At 32.8% G+C, this 18,071-nt stretch overlaps 1 long non-coding RNA gene across 1 annotated transcript; it reads left to right on the top strand.

Annotated features, from left to right (window-relative positions):
• The first annotated feature begins 13,548 nt into the window (after positions 1 to 13,548).
• Positions 13,549 to 17,452, top strand: LOC127935855 (uncharacterized). The gene is made up of 6 exons (XR_008148190.1): positions 13,549 to 13,746; positions 14,425 to 14,515; positions 15,334 to 15,451; positions 15,570 to 15,654; positions 16,208 to 16,335; positions 16,456 to 17,452. It is a non-coding gene; the product is annotated as an uncharacterized LOC127935855 (long non-coding RNA).
• The last annotated feature ends 619 nt before the right edge of the window (positions 17,453 to 18,071 follow it).

Raw genomic sequence — 18,071 nt, 5'->3', positions numbered from 1 at the left:
ACTTTGGCAAGATTTGCACTGAATATTGAATGAAACAGCTTTCTCTATTAGAGAGACAAGCTTTTGAGCAGATTTGGGCTTGATTTCACTTCATTTGAACAGAAGCACTATTTCAACATTACTGGACTCAGAAAGCTGTAAACTGACAATCTTGATCATTGAAGTCCTAAGATAAGTTTTTGTGCATATAACTTCTAACACATTAAAAACTGTCTTACAGCATTGCAGAAAACATTGTATATCATAAGGCATAAGCATCTTTCAGTTTGGCAAGATTTGCACTGAATTCTGAATGAAACAGCTTTCTCTAATAGAGAGAAACGCTTTTGAGCAGATTTGGGCTAGATTTCACTTCATTTGAACAGAAGCACTATTTCAACATTGCAGGACTCAGAAAGCTGTAAACTGACAATCTTGATCATTGAAGTCCTAACATAAGTTTTTGTGCATATAACTTCTAACACATTAAAAACTGTCTTACAGCATTGCAGAAAACATTGTATTTCATAAGGCATAAGCATGATTCAGTTTGGCAAGATTTGCACTGAATACTGAATGAAACAGCTTTCTCTAATAGAGAGAAAAGCTTTTGAGCAGATTTGGGCTAGATTTCACTTCATTTGAACAGAAGCACTATTTCAGCATCACTGGACTCAGAAAGCTGTAAACTGACAATCTTGGACATTGTAGTCCTAACATAAGTTTTTGTGCATATAACTTCTTACACATTAAAAACTGTCTTACAGCATTGCAGAAAACATTGTATTTCATAAGGCATAAGCATCTTTCAGTTTGGCAAGATTTGCACTGAATACTGAATGAAACAGCTTTCTCTATTAGAGAGACAAGCTTTTGAGCAGATTTGGGCTAGATTTCACTTCATTTGAACAGAAGCACTATTTCAACATTGCAGGACTCAGAAAGCTGTAAACTGACAATCTTGATCATTGAAGTCCTAACATAAGTTTTTGTGCATATAACTTCTAACACATTAAAAACTGTCTTACAGCATTGCAGAAAACATTGTATTTCATAAGGCATAAGCATGTTTCAGTTTGGCAAGATTTGCACTGAATACTGAATGAAACAGCTTTCTCTAATAGAGAGAAAAGCTTTTGAGCAGATTTGGGCTTGATTTCACTTCATTTGAACAGAAGCACTATTTCAACATTACTGGACTCAGAAACTATGGCAAGCCAGATTAACTTTTATTCATTCGCAGGATATGTATTCTTGATATCAACAATTCAATTTTTACTAGTAACAATGTTAATTCTTGATATCCACAATTACATTTCCACTAGTAACAATTAGAATTTTTGATATCAACAATTACATTTCCACTAGTAACAATGTTAATTCTTGATATCAACAATTACATTTCCACTAGTAACAATGCTAATTCTTGATATCAGGAATTATATTTCAACTAGTAACAATGTTAATTCTTGATATCAATTATTTTTAACCTGGGAATGCCAATAGGCAAGCCAAATTAACTTTTATTCATTCGCAGGATATTTATTTTTGATATCAACAATTAAATTTTCACTAGTCAAAATGTTAATTCTTGATATCAGGAATTAGATTTCTACTAGTAACAATTGCTATTTTTGATATCAACAATTCAATTTCCACTAGTAACAATGTTAATTTTTGATATCAGGAATTAGATTTCTACTAGTGACAATTGCTATTTTTGATATCAACAATTCAATTTCCACTAGTAACAATGTTAATTCTTGATATCAGGAATTGTATTTTCACTAGTTAAATGTCACCATAGACTTCCATTCAAATTTAATTGTTGATATCAAGAATTGCTTTCTTACTAGTTGAAATTCCGATTTCACATATCAGAAATACAATTCTTACTAGTAAAGACCTTTATTTTTGATATCAGTAATCACATGGTTACTAGTAAAGACGTCTATTCTTGATATCAACAATTTAATTCTTGATATCAACAATTTAATTCTTGATATCAACAATTTAATTGTCACTAGTGACAATGTTCATTTCTGATATCATGAATGTGATTGTTACTAGTAAGAAAACCATTTTAGATATCAGAAATTATATTGATATCAGAAATTATTTTTCAGATATCAAAAATAACATTTGTAACATGTTGAAATACATTTACTGATTTCAAGAATTAACATTTCAACTAGTAACAACTAAATTGTTGATATCAAGAATTCACATTGTTACTAGTAACAAAGTAATTATTGATATCAACAAAGGCATGTTGATATCTGAATTCGTCCTTGCAACTAGTGAAAATAGAATTACTGATATCTTAAATAACATTTTAACTAGTAAAAATACTTTTACAGATATGTAGAAATGCCATTTTTACATGTAAGAATAGCTATGGTAATGAGATCATGAATATTAATGAGATTTTCGACACTCCTCCTTTTTCAGCATTTGCCAAAGATGGCAGAAGAACGTCCACGTGCAGAAACGGCTCCTCTTTTATTTATTTTTGTCAGTGAAACTTGAAAAATTATATTATGGCCGGATTCATTTGTAAAAACATTTGTTATTGTAAAAAAAAAAAAAAAATCCATTTATGCTGTTTCCTTTTATTGGCCACCAAGTCCTTCGGATAATTAAAGGTGTTTATTTTTGTTTTTATTTCACTTTCTTCTAATACATCAAATAAAAAATACATCTAAAGGAAAAAATATAACAGACAACAATGCATCATACAAACGGTTTACTGGACTTTTTTTTTTTTTTTTTTTTTGAATATCGTTGGCTACATGAATGAGTCGTGTCCTAAAAGGAATATTTTTTTATATAACATGTTATCCGGTTCTTGAAGCATCGGTGGACAAGAGGAATGGTAAATATATGTACACTGTTATATAAGCTGTATATTCACTACTTTACATTGTAGCAAAGTGTCATTTCTTCAGGTACTGTCATGTGAAAAGCTATAATAAAAATACGAAACGTGAGAGGTGTACTCAAAGCCAACCAGTCCAACTGTCCCTACAATCTGTAATGCAAGACTCTAGAAAAAGAAAAGCACTTATTTTTATCACACCCACGATCTATACAGGTATTCCAGTAATACCTTAAACTTAATGTACAGAACCGATTAAACAAGGTACAATTCACAATGACGGTGAGAAAAAAAAACATGTTTTATTAAAATAATCATTCTGAATAATTCATACATGACAAACAGCTGAAAACGATAATAAATACAAACACAACTGTATAAATAAAAGCGGAAAAAGATTAGAAACATGCACATCAGCACCACACTTTATTTAGCATAACCCCGCCTGCAATAGGCTACTGGGTGAACTGGAATGTAGTAACGTATTCCTAGTACACAGATTCCACATATTCCACATAGCCATTTCTCTCTAAATTGCTTTCGATATATAATCGAAAAAGTGTCTTAAATAAATGTTAAGTAATATAACGTCATAAGTCTGGTTGCAAATTTTAATCGATGTATTTCTAATGTATGCAATGCACACTAATGCTATTTAATTTGAAATTAAATGCCATCGAAACGGTAACTTTCCGGAGCTCCTACAACTAGCCCTAACCTTACACAATATCCATGTTATTTTTCACTTTTCGATAATTTCGCTGAGTTTTATTGAAAATACATGCCTTTCCGATGTGATACGGGACGTGAAAAGGATAAAGAAAGAGCTCGGCAAAAGGCGGAATCGAACCCAGGTCCGTCGTGTCAAAACGTGCATGTTTGGTGCTTAGCCATCTGTGCCACAGAAAACGGTAGTATACTGATGTCTTTTAACATCTTTGACAAACACTACTCTACGTTTGTAGGTGGAGTTAAATCGTCCCTGTCGAAATAAAAACAAAATAATTATTAAAAATAGCCTACAGGAGCGTTTTATTTTCATAAGAGGGCAATCGAATGTGCCCATTCTCTTTTGTGCTCTGTATCTTGAAGTTTATCCGCCATAAACATTCATAAAAGGTTGCACTCGTCATTAAATTATGCACATATCCAAAAAGGAGTTCATTGCTATGCACATATCCAAAAAGGAATTCATGATAACTAAAATAACAATTTTTACTAGTGAAAATGTAATTTTAACATGTAACAATTAAGTTAAAGATATCAAGAATTATGTGTATTACTAGTTGTAATTTCATTTTTGATATGATAAACGCATTTTTGCATTTCTGATGACGTCATTTGTGATATCAAGAATACATGTCGTTACTAGTGGAAATGTAATTGTTGATATCAACAATTCAATTGTTGATATCAAGAATTGACGTCGGTACTAGTAACGTGTGATTACTGATATCAAAAATAAAGGTCTTTACTAGTAAGAATTGTATTTCTGATATGTGAGATTGGAATTTCAACTAGTAAGAAAGCAATTCTTGATATCAACAATTAAATTTGAATGGAAGCCTATGGTGACATTTAACTAGTGAAAATACAATTCCTGATATCAAGAATTAACATTGTTACTAGTGGAAATTGAATTGTTGATATCAAGAATTAACATTGTTACTAGTGAAAATTGAATTGTTGATATCAAGAATTAACATTGTTACTAGTGGAAATTAAATTGTTGATATCAAAAATAGCAATTATTACTAGTAGAAATCTAGTTCCTGATATCAAGAATCAACATTTTAACTAGTGAAAATCTAATTGTTGATATCAAGAATTAACCTTGTTACTAGTGACAATTAAATTGTTGATATCAAGAATTTAATTTTTGATATCAAGAATCGACGTCTGTAATAGTAACCACGTGATTACTGATATCAAAAATAAAGGAGATCATGAATATTAATGAGATTTTCCGACACCTAGCGTCATCATTGGCCAAAGATGGCAGAAGAACGTCCACGTGCAGAAACGGCTCCTCCTTTATTTATTTGATTTGTTGTTTTGAAACTTGAAAATTATATTGAGGCTGGATTCATTTTTGTAAATCGATGCTGTTTCTTTTTTTTTGGCCACCAAGTCCTTTGCATAATTAAAAGGAAAAATGAACAAGGCATTCATTTAGTTTTAAAAATAACTTCATTTCGTTTGTTCAGGGTTTTATTTTTGGTTTTATTACACTTTCTTCTAATAGCCTATATCAAATAAAAAAAATACATCCAAAAATAAAAACAGGTAATAATGCATAATACAAATAATTTACTGGACTTTATTATTATTATTATTTGGAATATCGTTGACATGAATGAGTCGTGTCCTAATAGGAATTATTTTTATATAACATGTTGTCCAGTTCTTGAAGCATCGGTGGACAAGAGGACTGGTAAATAAATTTACACTGTTATACAAGCTGTACACTTGTAGCAAAGTGTCATTTCTTCTGTAGATACTGTATATTTAATCAAGTTTGTTTTATTGGGGTAAATGATCTACAAGCATTTAACATATTTCTATGCACATTAATAACATTAAACTACTGTTGCTACACTACGGTTATACACATTTATTGCATTTATTTTCAATAAATAAATCCTTATAATCTTGCTCCCTCTAGTGGATAAACGTAATATCACAGCCATCATCTTCCACTTGAAATTGGCTGATAGTTTGGAATTTGATTTTGGCAGGGGCTATTTGAATACAATGAATTATATTTACACTAAGTGAAAATAGCATATTTTATTAGCAATAGATTGTATTTACCCTATTTGATAATATGAGTATTTTCTTACAGTAATAGTAGTTTGATGCTGTTTGTGTTGCTTATTGCAAGTAGTGACCAATATGTGCACCTCATTATTGTATTAGGCTACATTATAAAACAGTATAGGCTACAATAATAACATATTGAGAGTAAATTATAATTGTTATTTACAAATGATTAAATGGAAACCGTCCCTACAACTAGTCCTAGCCTTACACAATATCCACGTTATTTTCCACTTTTCGATAATTTCGTTGAGTTTTATTGAAAATATATGCCTTTCGATGTGATAGGGGACGTGAAAAGGGTGAAGTAAAAAGCTCAGCAGAAGGTGGGATCGAACCCGGGTCTGTCGCCTCCAAAAGCAATTGCTTCGTGCTCTACCATCTGCACCACAGTAATTGATAGGCTAATGATGTCTTTTTGCACTTTTGAGAAACATTAACACGCGTTGGTAGGCGGAGTTGAATATCCTCTGTCAAAATAAAATAAAAATAATTAGAAAAAATAGCCTACGGGAGCATTTTATTTTCAAGAGAGGGCAATCGAATGTGCCCATTCTCTGTTGGACTCTTTACCTTGTCGTCTATCCTCCATAAACATTCATAAAGGGTTGGACTCGTCATTAAATTATGCACATATCCAAAAAGGGGTTCATTGATATGCACATATCCAAAAATGAATTAATGATATCTTAAATTACAATTTTTACTAGTGAAAATGCAATTTTAACATGTAAGAATTAAGTTACTGATATCAAGAATTAAGTGTATTACTAGTTGTAATTTCATTGTTGATATGATGAACTTATTTCTGCGAGTGAAGACGTCATTGTTGATATCAAGAATAGGTGTTGTTACTAGTGGAAATGTAATTGTTGATATCAAGAATTCAATTATTGATATCAACAATTAAATTGTTGTTATCAAGAAATAAATTGTTGATATCAACAATTCACATGTTTAAATGTTAAAACGGCGCCAAAACTATTAAAGATATCAAAATGCATTTGTTACTAGTTACAATTCTAAATTCACATATCAGCTTTGTATTTCTTACTAGTAAAAATATAATTTTTGATATCAACAATGACATTTTTACTAGTAAAAATGTGAATTCTTGATATCAACAATTTAGTTGTTACTAGTTGAAATGTTAATTCTTGATATCAAAAATGTAATTGTTACTAGTGACACTGTTCATTTCTGATATCTGAAAATGTATTTCTGATATCAACAATTGGGAGGGTAATTTCTGATATCTAAAATGGCATTCTTACTAGTAACAATTACATTCATGATATCAGAAATGAACATTGGCACTAGTGACAATTAAATTGTTGATATCAAGAATTAAATTGTTGATATCAAGAATTAAATTGTTGATATGAAGAATAGACGTCTTTACTAGTAACTATGTGATTACTGATATCAAAAATAAAGGTCTTTACTAGTAAGAATTGTATTTCTGATATGTGAAATCAGAATTTCAACTAGTAAGAAAGCAATTCTTGATATCAACAGTTAAATTTGAATGGAAGCCTATGGTGACATTTAACTAGTGAAAATACAATTCCTGATATCAAGAATTAACATTGTTACTAGTGGAAATTGAATTGTTGACATCAAAAAAAGCAATTGTTACTAGTAGAAATCTAATTCCTGATATCAAAAATTAACATTGTTACTAGTGAAAATGTAATTGTTGATATCAAAAATTCTAATTGTTACTAGTGGAAATGTAATTGTTGATATCAAGAATTAACATTGTTACTAGTAAAAATTGAATTGTTGATATCAAGAATACATATCCTGCGAATGAATAAAAGTTAATTTGGCTTGCCATAATAAACATGTAAACTGACAATCTTGATCATTTAAGTCCTAACATAAGTTTTTTGTGCATATAACTTCTAACACATTAAAAACTGTCTTACAGCATTGCAGAAAACATTGTATATCATAAGGCATAAGCATCTTTTAGTTTGGCAAGATTTGCACTGAATACTGAATGAAACAGCTTTCTCTAATAGAGAGAAATGCTTTTGAGCAGATTTGGGCTTGATTTCACTTCATTTGAACAGAAGCACTGTTTCAACATTACTGGACTCAGAAACATGTAAACTGACAATCTTGAGCATTGTAGTCCTAGCATACGTTTTTGTGCATATAACTTCTAACACATTAAAAACTGTCTTACAGCATTGCAGAAAACATTGTATATCGTAAGGCATAAGCATCTTTCAGTTTGGCAAGATTTGCACTGAATACTGAATGAAACAGCTTTCTCTAATAGAGAGAAAAGCTTTTGAGCAGATTTGGGCTTGATTTCACTTCATTTGAACAGAAGAACTATTTCAACATTACTGGACTCAGAAACATGTAAACTGACAATCTTGATCATTGAAGTCCTAACATAAGTTTTTGTGCATATAACTTCTAACACATTAAAAACTGTCTTACAGCATTGCAGAAAACATTGTATTTCATAAGGCATAAGCATCTTTCAGTTTGGCAAGATTTGCACTGAATACTGAATGACACAGCTTTCTCTAATAGAGAGAAAAGCTTTTGAGCAGATTTGGGCTTGATTTCACTTCATTTAAACAGAAGCACTATTTCAACATTACTGGACTCAGAAAGCTGTAAACTGACAATCTTGATCATTGAAGTCCTAACATAAGTTTTTGTGCATATAACTTCTAACACATTAAAAACTGTCTTACAACATTGCAGAAAACATTGTATTTCATAAGGCATAAGCATCTTTCAGTTTGGCAAGATTTGCACTGAATACTGAATGAAACAGCTTTCTCTAATAGAGAGAAAAGCTTTTGAGCAGGTTTGGGTTAGGTTTCACTTCTTTTGAACAGAAGCACTATTTCAACATTACTGGACTCAGAAATATGTAAACTGACAATCTTGAGCATTGTAGTCCTAGCATAAGTTTTTGTGCATATAACTTCTTACACATTAAAAACTGTCTTACAGCATTGCAGAAAACATTGTATTTCATAAGGCATAAGCATCTTTCAGTTTGGCAAGATTTGCACTGAATACTGAATGAAACAGCTTTCTCTATTAGAGAGACAAGCTTTTGAGCAGATTTGGGCTAGATTTCACTTCATTTGAACAGAAGCACTATTTCAACATTGCAGGACTCAGAAAGCTGTAAACTGACAATCTTGATCATTGAAGTCCTAACATAAGTTTTTGTGCATATAACTTCTAACACATTAAAAACTGTCTTACAGCATTGCAGAAAACATTGTATTTCATAAGGCATAAGCATGATTCAGTTTGGCAAGATTTGCACTGAATACTGAATGAAACAGCTTTCTCTAATAGAGAGAAAAGCTTTTGAGCAGATTTGGGCTAGATTTCACTTCATTTGAACAGAAGCACTATTTCAGCATCACTGGACTCAGAAAGCTGTAAACTGACAATCTTGGACATTGTAGTCCTAGCATAAGTTTTTGTGCATATAACTTCTTACACATTAAAAACTGTCTTACAGCATTGCAGAAAACATTGTATATCGTAAGGCATAAGCATCTTTCAGTTTGGCAAGATTTGCACTGAATACTGAATGAAACAGCTTTCTCTATTAGAGAGACAAGCTTTTGAGCAGATTTGGGCTAGATTTCACTTCATTTGAACAGAAGCACTATTTCAACATTACTGGACTCAGAAACATGTAAACTGACAATCTTGATCATTGAAGTCCTAACATAAGTTTTTGTGCATATAACTTCTAACACATTAAAAACTGTCTTACAGCATTGCAGAAAACATTGTATTTCATAAGGCATAAGCATGTTTCAGTTTGGCAAGATTTGCACTGAATACTGAATGAAACAGCTTTCTCTAATAGAGAGAAAAGCTTTTGAGCAGATTTGGGCTTGATTTCACTTCATTTAAACAGAAGCACTATTTCAACATTACTGGACTCAGAAAGCTGTAAACTGACAATCTTGATCATTGAAGTCCTAACATAAGTTTTTTGCATATAACTTCTAACACATTAAAAACTGTCTTACAACATTGCAGAAAACATTGTATTTCATAAGGCATAAGCATCTTTCAGTTTGGCAAGATTTGCACTGAATATTGAATGAAACAGCTTTCTCTAATAGAGAGACAAGCTTTTGAGCAGATTTGGGCTTGATTTCACTTCATTTGAACAGAAGCACTATTTCAACATTACTGGACTCAGAAAGCTGTAAACTGACAATCTTGATCATTGAAGTCCTAACATTAGTTTTTGTGTATATAACTTCTAACACATTAAAAACTGTCTTACAGCATTGCAGAAAACATTTTATTTCATAAGACTTAAGCATGTTTCAGTTTGGCAAGATTTGCACTGAATATTGAATGAAACAGCTTTCTTTAATAGAGAGACAAGCTTTTGAGCAGGTTTGGGTTAGATTTCACTTCTTTTGAACAGAAGAACTATTTCAACATTACTGGACTCAGAAATATGTAAACTGACAATCTTGAGCATTGTAGTCCTAGCATAAGTTTTTGTGCATATAACTTCTTACACATTACAAACTGTCTTACAGCATTTCAGAAAACATTGTATTTCATATGGCATAAGCATCTTTCAGTTTGGCAAGATTTGCACTGAATACTGAATGAAACAGCTTTCTCTAATAGAGAGACAAGCTTTTGAGCAGATTTGGGTTAGATTTCACTTCATTTGAACAGAAGCACTATTTCAACATTACTGGACTCAGAAAGCTGTAAACTGACAATCTTGATCATTGAAGTCCTAACATAAGTTTTTGTGCATATAACTTCTAACTCATTAAAAACTGTCTTACAGCATTGCAGAAAACATTGTACTTCATAAGGTTTAAGCATCTATCAGTTTGGCAAGATTTGCACTGAATATTGAATGAAACAGCTTTCTCTAATAGAGAGACAAGCTTTTGAGCAGATTTGGGCTAGATTTCACTTCATTTGAACAGAAGCACTATTTAAACATTACTGGACTCAGAAAGCTGTAAACTGACAATCTTGATCATTGAAGTCCTAACATTAGTTTTTGTGCATATAACTTCTAACACATTAAAAACTGTCTTACAGCATTGCAGAAAACATTTTATTTCATAAGACATAAGCATGTTTCAGTTTGGCAAGATTTGCACTGAATATTGAATGAAACAGCTTTCTCTAATAGAGAGACTAGCTTTTGAGCAGATTTGGGCTTGATTTAACTTCATTTGAACAGAAGCACTATTTCAACATTACTGGACTCAGAAAGCTGTAAACTGACAATCTTGATCATTGAAGTCCTAACATTAGTTTTTGTGTATATAACTTCTAACACATTAAAAACTGTCTTACAGCATTGCAGAAAACATTTTATTTCATAAGACATAAGCATGTTTCAGTTTGGCAAGATTTGCACTGAATATTGAATGAAACAGCTTTCTTTAATAGAGAGACAAGCTTTTGAGCAGATTTGGGCTAGATTTCACTTCATTTGAACAGAAGCACTATTTCAACATTACTGGACTCAGAAAGCTGTAAACTGACAATCTTGATCATTGAAGTCCTAATATTAGTTTTTGTGCATATAACTTCTAACACATTAAAAACTGTCTTACAGCATTGCAGAAAACATTTTATTTCATAAGACATAAGCATGTTTCAGTTTGGCAAGATTTGCACTGAATATTGAATGAAACAGCTTTCTCTAATAGAGAGACAAGCTTTTGAGCAGATTTGGGCTAGATTTCACTTCATTTGAACAGAAGCACTATTTCAACATTACTGGACTCAGAAAGCTGTAAACTGACAATCTTGATCATTGAAGTACTAACATATGTTTTTGTGCATATAACTTCTAACACATTAAAAACTGTCTTACAGCATTGCAGAAAACATTGTATTTCATATGGCATAAGCATCTATCAGTTTGGCAAGATTTGCACTGAATACTGAATGAAACAGCTTTCTCTATTAGAGAGACAAGCTTTTGAGCAGATTTGGGCTTGATTTCACTTCATTTGAACAAAAGCACTATTTCAACATTACTGGACCAACCTGGTCTCACAGAATTCCGTGAAATGTCCACGGGCCCTTAACTCAAAATCCGTGAAGCCATCACGGAATTGCCCCAAATTCCGTGACCCAGCCACGGATATTTCTCCAACGCAAGTCAATGACACTGACCTCCCGTGGTCCACACACGGATACCCGTTTCAATGACGGAGTACAGAACTCGCTGAACGGACGTGCTTTCTCATTTGGAAACGCAACATTTGAAGTATTTGTTTCTTTTCCAACATCAAATGCCATAAAGACGTTAACCAGACAGCTGTTGTAGTTATTGCATTGTCCTGTCATCATAAAAATTACGTTTGTTTCAGTTAGATAACCAAAGTCCCGTGATGGCATGGACCTCAACAACCTGACCTCACTCACTTGTTTAGGAACCTGTAAGCTTTTCGACGACTCTGTTGCAATGGCATGTAATTAACTTGGCATTTTTTCTCATCCTGTCATCATAAAATCCAGTTTGATGGCGTTTTACACACATTTTGGCTATAGTCAGAACTAAAATCTGTGATAGGAGCACGGAGTGAGTCTGTGCTGAGATCACGGATAACTCTAACGCAAGTCAATGGCACTCATCTTCCGTGGTCCGTACACGGAAACTCGTTTCAGTGATGGAGTACAGACCTCACTCAATGGACGTGCTATCTCATCTGGAAACTCAACAATTGAAGTATTATTTTTTTTCAACACCAAATACCATAACCAACCTGACTGTTATTGTAACTATTGCATTGTCCTGCCATCATACAAATTCACTTTGATTCTGTTAGCCTAACTAAAATCTGTGATAGGAGAACGGAGTGAGTCTGTGCTGAGATCACGGATAACTCTAACGCAAGTCAATGACACTCATCTTCCGTGGTCCACACACGGAAAGGCAGTTCGTGATTTTGTCACGTAATTTAATCTATTTATTCGTGGCAGGCACACGTTTATTTCCTTATTTTCGTGATTGCAGCACGTTTTTTTAAACTAATGCATTTCAACTGGAGGCATCTTTCGTGCATCAGCACGATATTTTCTGATTAATTATTATTATTATTATTATTATTTTCCACAGGACAACAGAAGAAACTCACTGAAACTTGAAAAAAAAATCGGAGCTTAACTTACTGTACAAAACTGAGCAACATACTGTATTGCTGGTGACAAAAACACATTAAAAAAATTTTAGCTGTAAAATGCGCAATGGTTCTTTTTTTACTTTTCATTGATTTCTTTTTTTTCATAGGCCTAGATTTTTTTATTTTTTTTATTACAGAATTCAATATCAAGTCCTTGACACATACCTGTAACACATTTTCACATTAAGAAACAATTTAGTTTAAATAAAAAGAACAAAAATAAAAAAATAAAAAAAATAAATAAATAAATAATTTATTAGCGATAGGCCTACATATTTATCTTTTTATTTATTTTATTTATTTATTTATTTTTTTATTTTACTTCATACTCTAAAGTTAAAAGTTTTTATTAAGGTTATTGTAAAGGCTTCTTAAAAATGCTGTCGCTGATGAGCCTCTGATCGCTGTCAGATTCTGTGATATGAATGTCCGCTAATGGGCTTAGAATGAGCCCCGCTCGGCCAGTGTTCTGGCTTACTGTAATATTTCACCGGTAATAAGACCGAAATAATATAATTAAAATAAAGAAATGAATGAATACATGATAACATCTAAATAAATGTTGATAGATTTAGCGTTATAGTTTTAAAAATATTAATAAACAGCAAATCAACACAGCTTCGAAATAATAACCGAGAAAGACCTAAATAATAAAATACATAATTAATAAACAGCGCCGCCCCTCCCACCACGCGCATCACGCGCATCACGCGCTGTGCGTCAACCCCAAAGCGTCAAAAACTGAAGCGTGGTCAAGCGCCACTGACGTGAGATGTTTATCGCTTTGAAATCACGTTCAAGAAGTCTCATTCAGCACACATCGCGATACTTTCCATCAGTTTACAAGAGCCGCAGGTTGGGTGAGTTATACAGTCTATGGTGAGTAGTAGTAAATATGCTCTTTTAATGCCTGTCATAAAATGTATTCTGTCTTCTTTATTAATCAGATGAGCGCCTTATGTTTACTCTCTGTATTACATCGGTCATCCGAGGCTGTCTTTGAGTTTCGTTGTGTTTAACTAAATGAACCCAGCTGCTAACTGGTTAAACTCTATCGGTCACGTGACGTGACGTGCCACAGACCTGGGATCCGTTTTATATTCATTTCAGGTTCAAAGATGTAAGTTGTATTTGTAGTAAAATCATGGTAACCATGACACCTACAATAGTAGGTAAAACCCAGTAAACAAGACATTTACCATGTTTTTTGTTTTTGTTTTTGTTTTTGTTTTTGTTTTTGTTTTTTACCACAGTAACTGTAGTTTTACTGTGGTATAGTAATAGCACAATAATCACCAAAATAACTATAGTTGTACCACTGTAATGGTAGTGTTTTAATGTGCTTTTATATGACATATTTCACAGTAATCACATTTACTGTACCATGCTTGTAATACATTTTTAATGTAAAAAAAAAAAAAAAAAAAAAAAACATTTTTCCCATCTTGCAGTTCAATTCATATTGGTTTATATCTTAAATATTTTGCTCACAGATCACTATAAACATTCTGTATATAATTCTGTTTTATTTTCTTTCCCCTTGTATTAATTTCTTAGCTGAAAAGGCGTAAAGGAAGCAGTCACCCCAGTGGTGCTTGTGGAGAGGTATTCCTTCAGAAATTGAGAAGACAGAAAGCTGCAGAGGCAGGTTGGTCTGTGATAGTTTGTCGCTTTTATCAAACATTCCTGTTGTTATCATTTGCACAGCATTTGTTGTTTCTTAAACTGTTGTACGGTCCAAATACCCACACTTGCCATCATTGCACATTTCCTTTATTTGGCCCAAGTGAGCATGAAGATCACAATGTGTGTCGATCTTAACATGACAAAGTTCATTTCAACTTTGCATTTTAAAAGAAACTTCTAAATGTCTTTTCAATAGTCCCTATTAAAGATGACAATTTATTTTGTGGTGCTTCTAATTAAGTGATAAAAAGAAGTTACAAATGATGTAAAAAATAAATATACTTTTCTGTGCACCAAGAAAACATGCAACACTTTGTTTTACTACTAAATTATTCTCGATTTCTAATTATTATTATTAATATTTCACAAACACTGAAAAGTTGCGTGACCTCCTGTGAGATCTCTGCAAAAAGTCTCACATTAATTCCAAAACATGATGCATGATGGGATACACTAAGCGTTGTATAGTGCTCCGGAGCAGTAATGGAGAGGTTTAGTGTGAGTTAAGGACACTGTGCTTTGGCATTATTAAGACCGGGGACAGTCTCATAGTCACGTACACACACTCTCAAGTGAATAAGACCTCAAGTGTGGGTATCTGAAAAGGGGAAAAGTCTTTAAAATGATCCCTAAATACAGTCACACATCAAAGTCTTAATAATTCACTAATGCTTTCATGGTCTAAAAAATAATGTATGTAAGTAATGTATAAGTTAAAGTATATAGTAATGTATAAGTTGCATGTAATGAAATAATATTTCCTTTCTTTCTATCTTACAGGATTGTTTGCAGATAATGCTGTTCTTCTTTTTCAGAAGTTTTTGGGGAGCCAACCCACACAACCTTCCTAAAAACTAAAAGAGTCTCAGCGAATCTTGCCACGATCAGCTCTTCCCAGGTAAATTTGTTTACTCATCAAATGCTCTGGTCTGAATCTTAGTTTAAATTAACTTAATTATATGTTTAATGAGAAATATTGCTCATTGCACACATATTAAGATTATCTTGTTTCACAGAAGAGAAGGAAGACCAAGGAAATGATTTGCTCAGGATGAGGAATGAAGATGGTCATCTTGTGCTCAAGCAAACAGAAGTCCTCTGGTATGTGTGTGTTGAAGCAATGCTGTGTTACAGGACTTTATGATGATCTCTCACAGGACTCGTCATGTCAGCCGTTATTATTCTTTCCAATGTTTTTATATTTATTTTATTTTATTTGATACAGCTATAATAATTATAGCATGTTAGCAAAGTTTGACTGGAACATTTTTAATCTAAAGTTTTAAAAAAACACCACCTGTTATTCTTAAAAGCATACAAGTGTCATAAAAGTGGTTTAATTGATATAAACACCAATTGACATTATCTCACTGTTTTGTGAATGTTGTGTTATAAATTATGAATTGATAGTTGATTGGTTTGAAGCCATGCCTTACACTGCACAGACTAAAACACATTTGTGAGAGAAGTCATTAACTCTGGAGAAAGATTCTAGAGGAAGAAAACACATTTACTGCAACAATAGATGAATTCTAGAGTCTCTGAGAAGTACACATGCTAATGGAGTCTCATGAGCAAGCCTCTGTAACTTTTTCTTAATTCTTGCATAATGAAATTGTTTATTGCAGTATTTTAACAATTTTACTTTGTACAGATGGTCTCATCAGCCAAATGAGGGGTTTTGACCAAGTGATGCTCTTGAAAGGACTGAAAGAAGAGGATGTGGTAAATTGTCTTCAGAGAAAAAGCTTCTCAAAAGATCTTAAAACGGCTTGAAGAATGGTAAGTGTACAGTACAACAAGGGCCATAGTTGCTCACCCTGCTAAAATCACACAGAACATAAGCTGAGCTCTCTGTCCATTAAACAACTTCATCTGGATTGTTTGTTTCACTTTGACCAGGTCTGGGATCTTAGGACTGGGAGATCTCACTGGCACCCAGTTAACCTCCATAGAGAACATTTATCAGAAGCGCTGTCTGGGTTGGGCAAGAAACATCATCAAGGATGCCTCTCACCCTAACCATGGACTTTTCACCCTCCTTCCATCCGGCAGGCGTTACAGGAGCCTACGCTCTCGAACTAGTAGACTCAGGAAGAGCTTCTTCCCCGAGGCTGTGACACTCCTGAACACCGCACCACCAATCTAACCTGCACCTGCTCTTTTACTGCACTGGTCACAGTACTTTACATTCATGTATTGCACTACTCATATTTTGCACAGACTGCACATGGTTAAATCTATTACACTATAAACTGTCTAAAGCTGTTACTGTACAAGCACAGTAAACTATTTCTACAAAAAATATCATTGCACTACTGTTATTTTGCATATAATAAATTGTTAAACTATACTTTTGCACACTCATTCAACTGTATTTATAACCACTGTTCTCAAGTTCCTGCTACTCATAATGTATATATAATCCTTCTTTGCTCTGTTCATAATGTACATACAATCCCTACATTACATTCATATTTATATTCTGTATATACTCTGATCAAAATTGTATATAGCAACTCCACTGTACATTCTGTATATCATAAGCTTTACTTACTCTGCACTTTTATGTATATAAAACACTATATTCTTGCACTTCTGGTTAGATGCTAACTGCATTTCATTAGCTCTGTACTTGTACTCTGCATAATGACAATAAAGTTGAATCTAATCTAATCTAATCTTCTGGCTGAGAACAAGCTACACCACATCAGTGCTGGACATCAACCACAAACTGTTTCCAGACACGACAGAAAATCACGATGGGGAGATGAAACCAGTTTAGATGTGTTGATAAGGAATCATTATTTTCTGAAACAGTATCATGTCTTATAAGTATCACATGATCTGTATCACAGTTGACTGGATGGGACTGTGACTTTTAAGGACATTTCATCACTCATCTGTGTGAACTGATTAATACATGAGCTTAATGTATTTTTGATGATGAATAATTATTTTCCTTGAATCTTATTTGTCTTGATGCTACTTTATCATCTTTATAGTCTATGCTTCAATAAAATGAATATGATGAATATTGTGTTCTGAAGATTCTTGGTAAATACATCATTTTACTAGGTAGGCTCATATGTGTTTATTTTAGACTTGGAAAAACTACATAATCATTATTGGGATTATTTTTTACTTAAGACATACAAATATTTGATCAGATTAATGACATCTGGGACATCAATACAACAGAAATTTATTATTGTTTATATTTAGTAACAAATGCCAATTGTTTTGTGAAAGAAAGGGAGTTACGAGATTAATTATTTTGCATTACAAGATGGTGCCATGGGCTTTATAGTTACAAACACTTGAGGGATAACTGAGAATGTAGCGGGAATGATCAACGTGGATCTTGTACTCCATTCAAACCAAGAGCAGGTACATTACTGATGTCCAGCACCTGAGGAGCAAGATACTGGGGTGAGGAGGACATTTTTACGCTGATTTCTGCTAATTAGTTATTAGTAATATATATATACATATATATATATATATGAATTAATTTG

The sequence above is a fragment of the Carassius gibelio genome, chromosome A19 (assembly GCF_023724105.1).
Source record: "Carassius gibelio isolate Cgi1373 ecotype wild population from Czech Republic chromosome A19, carGib1.2-hapl.c, whole genome shotgun sequence".
Lineage (NCBI taxonomy): Eukaryota > Metazoa > Chordata > Actinopteri > Cypriniformes > Cyprinidae > Carassius > Carassius gibelio.
Note: the sequence above shows the minus strand (reverse complement) of the source record. Positions and strands in the feature narration are given on the sequence as shown.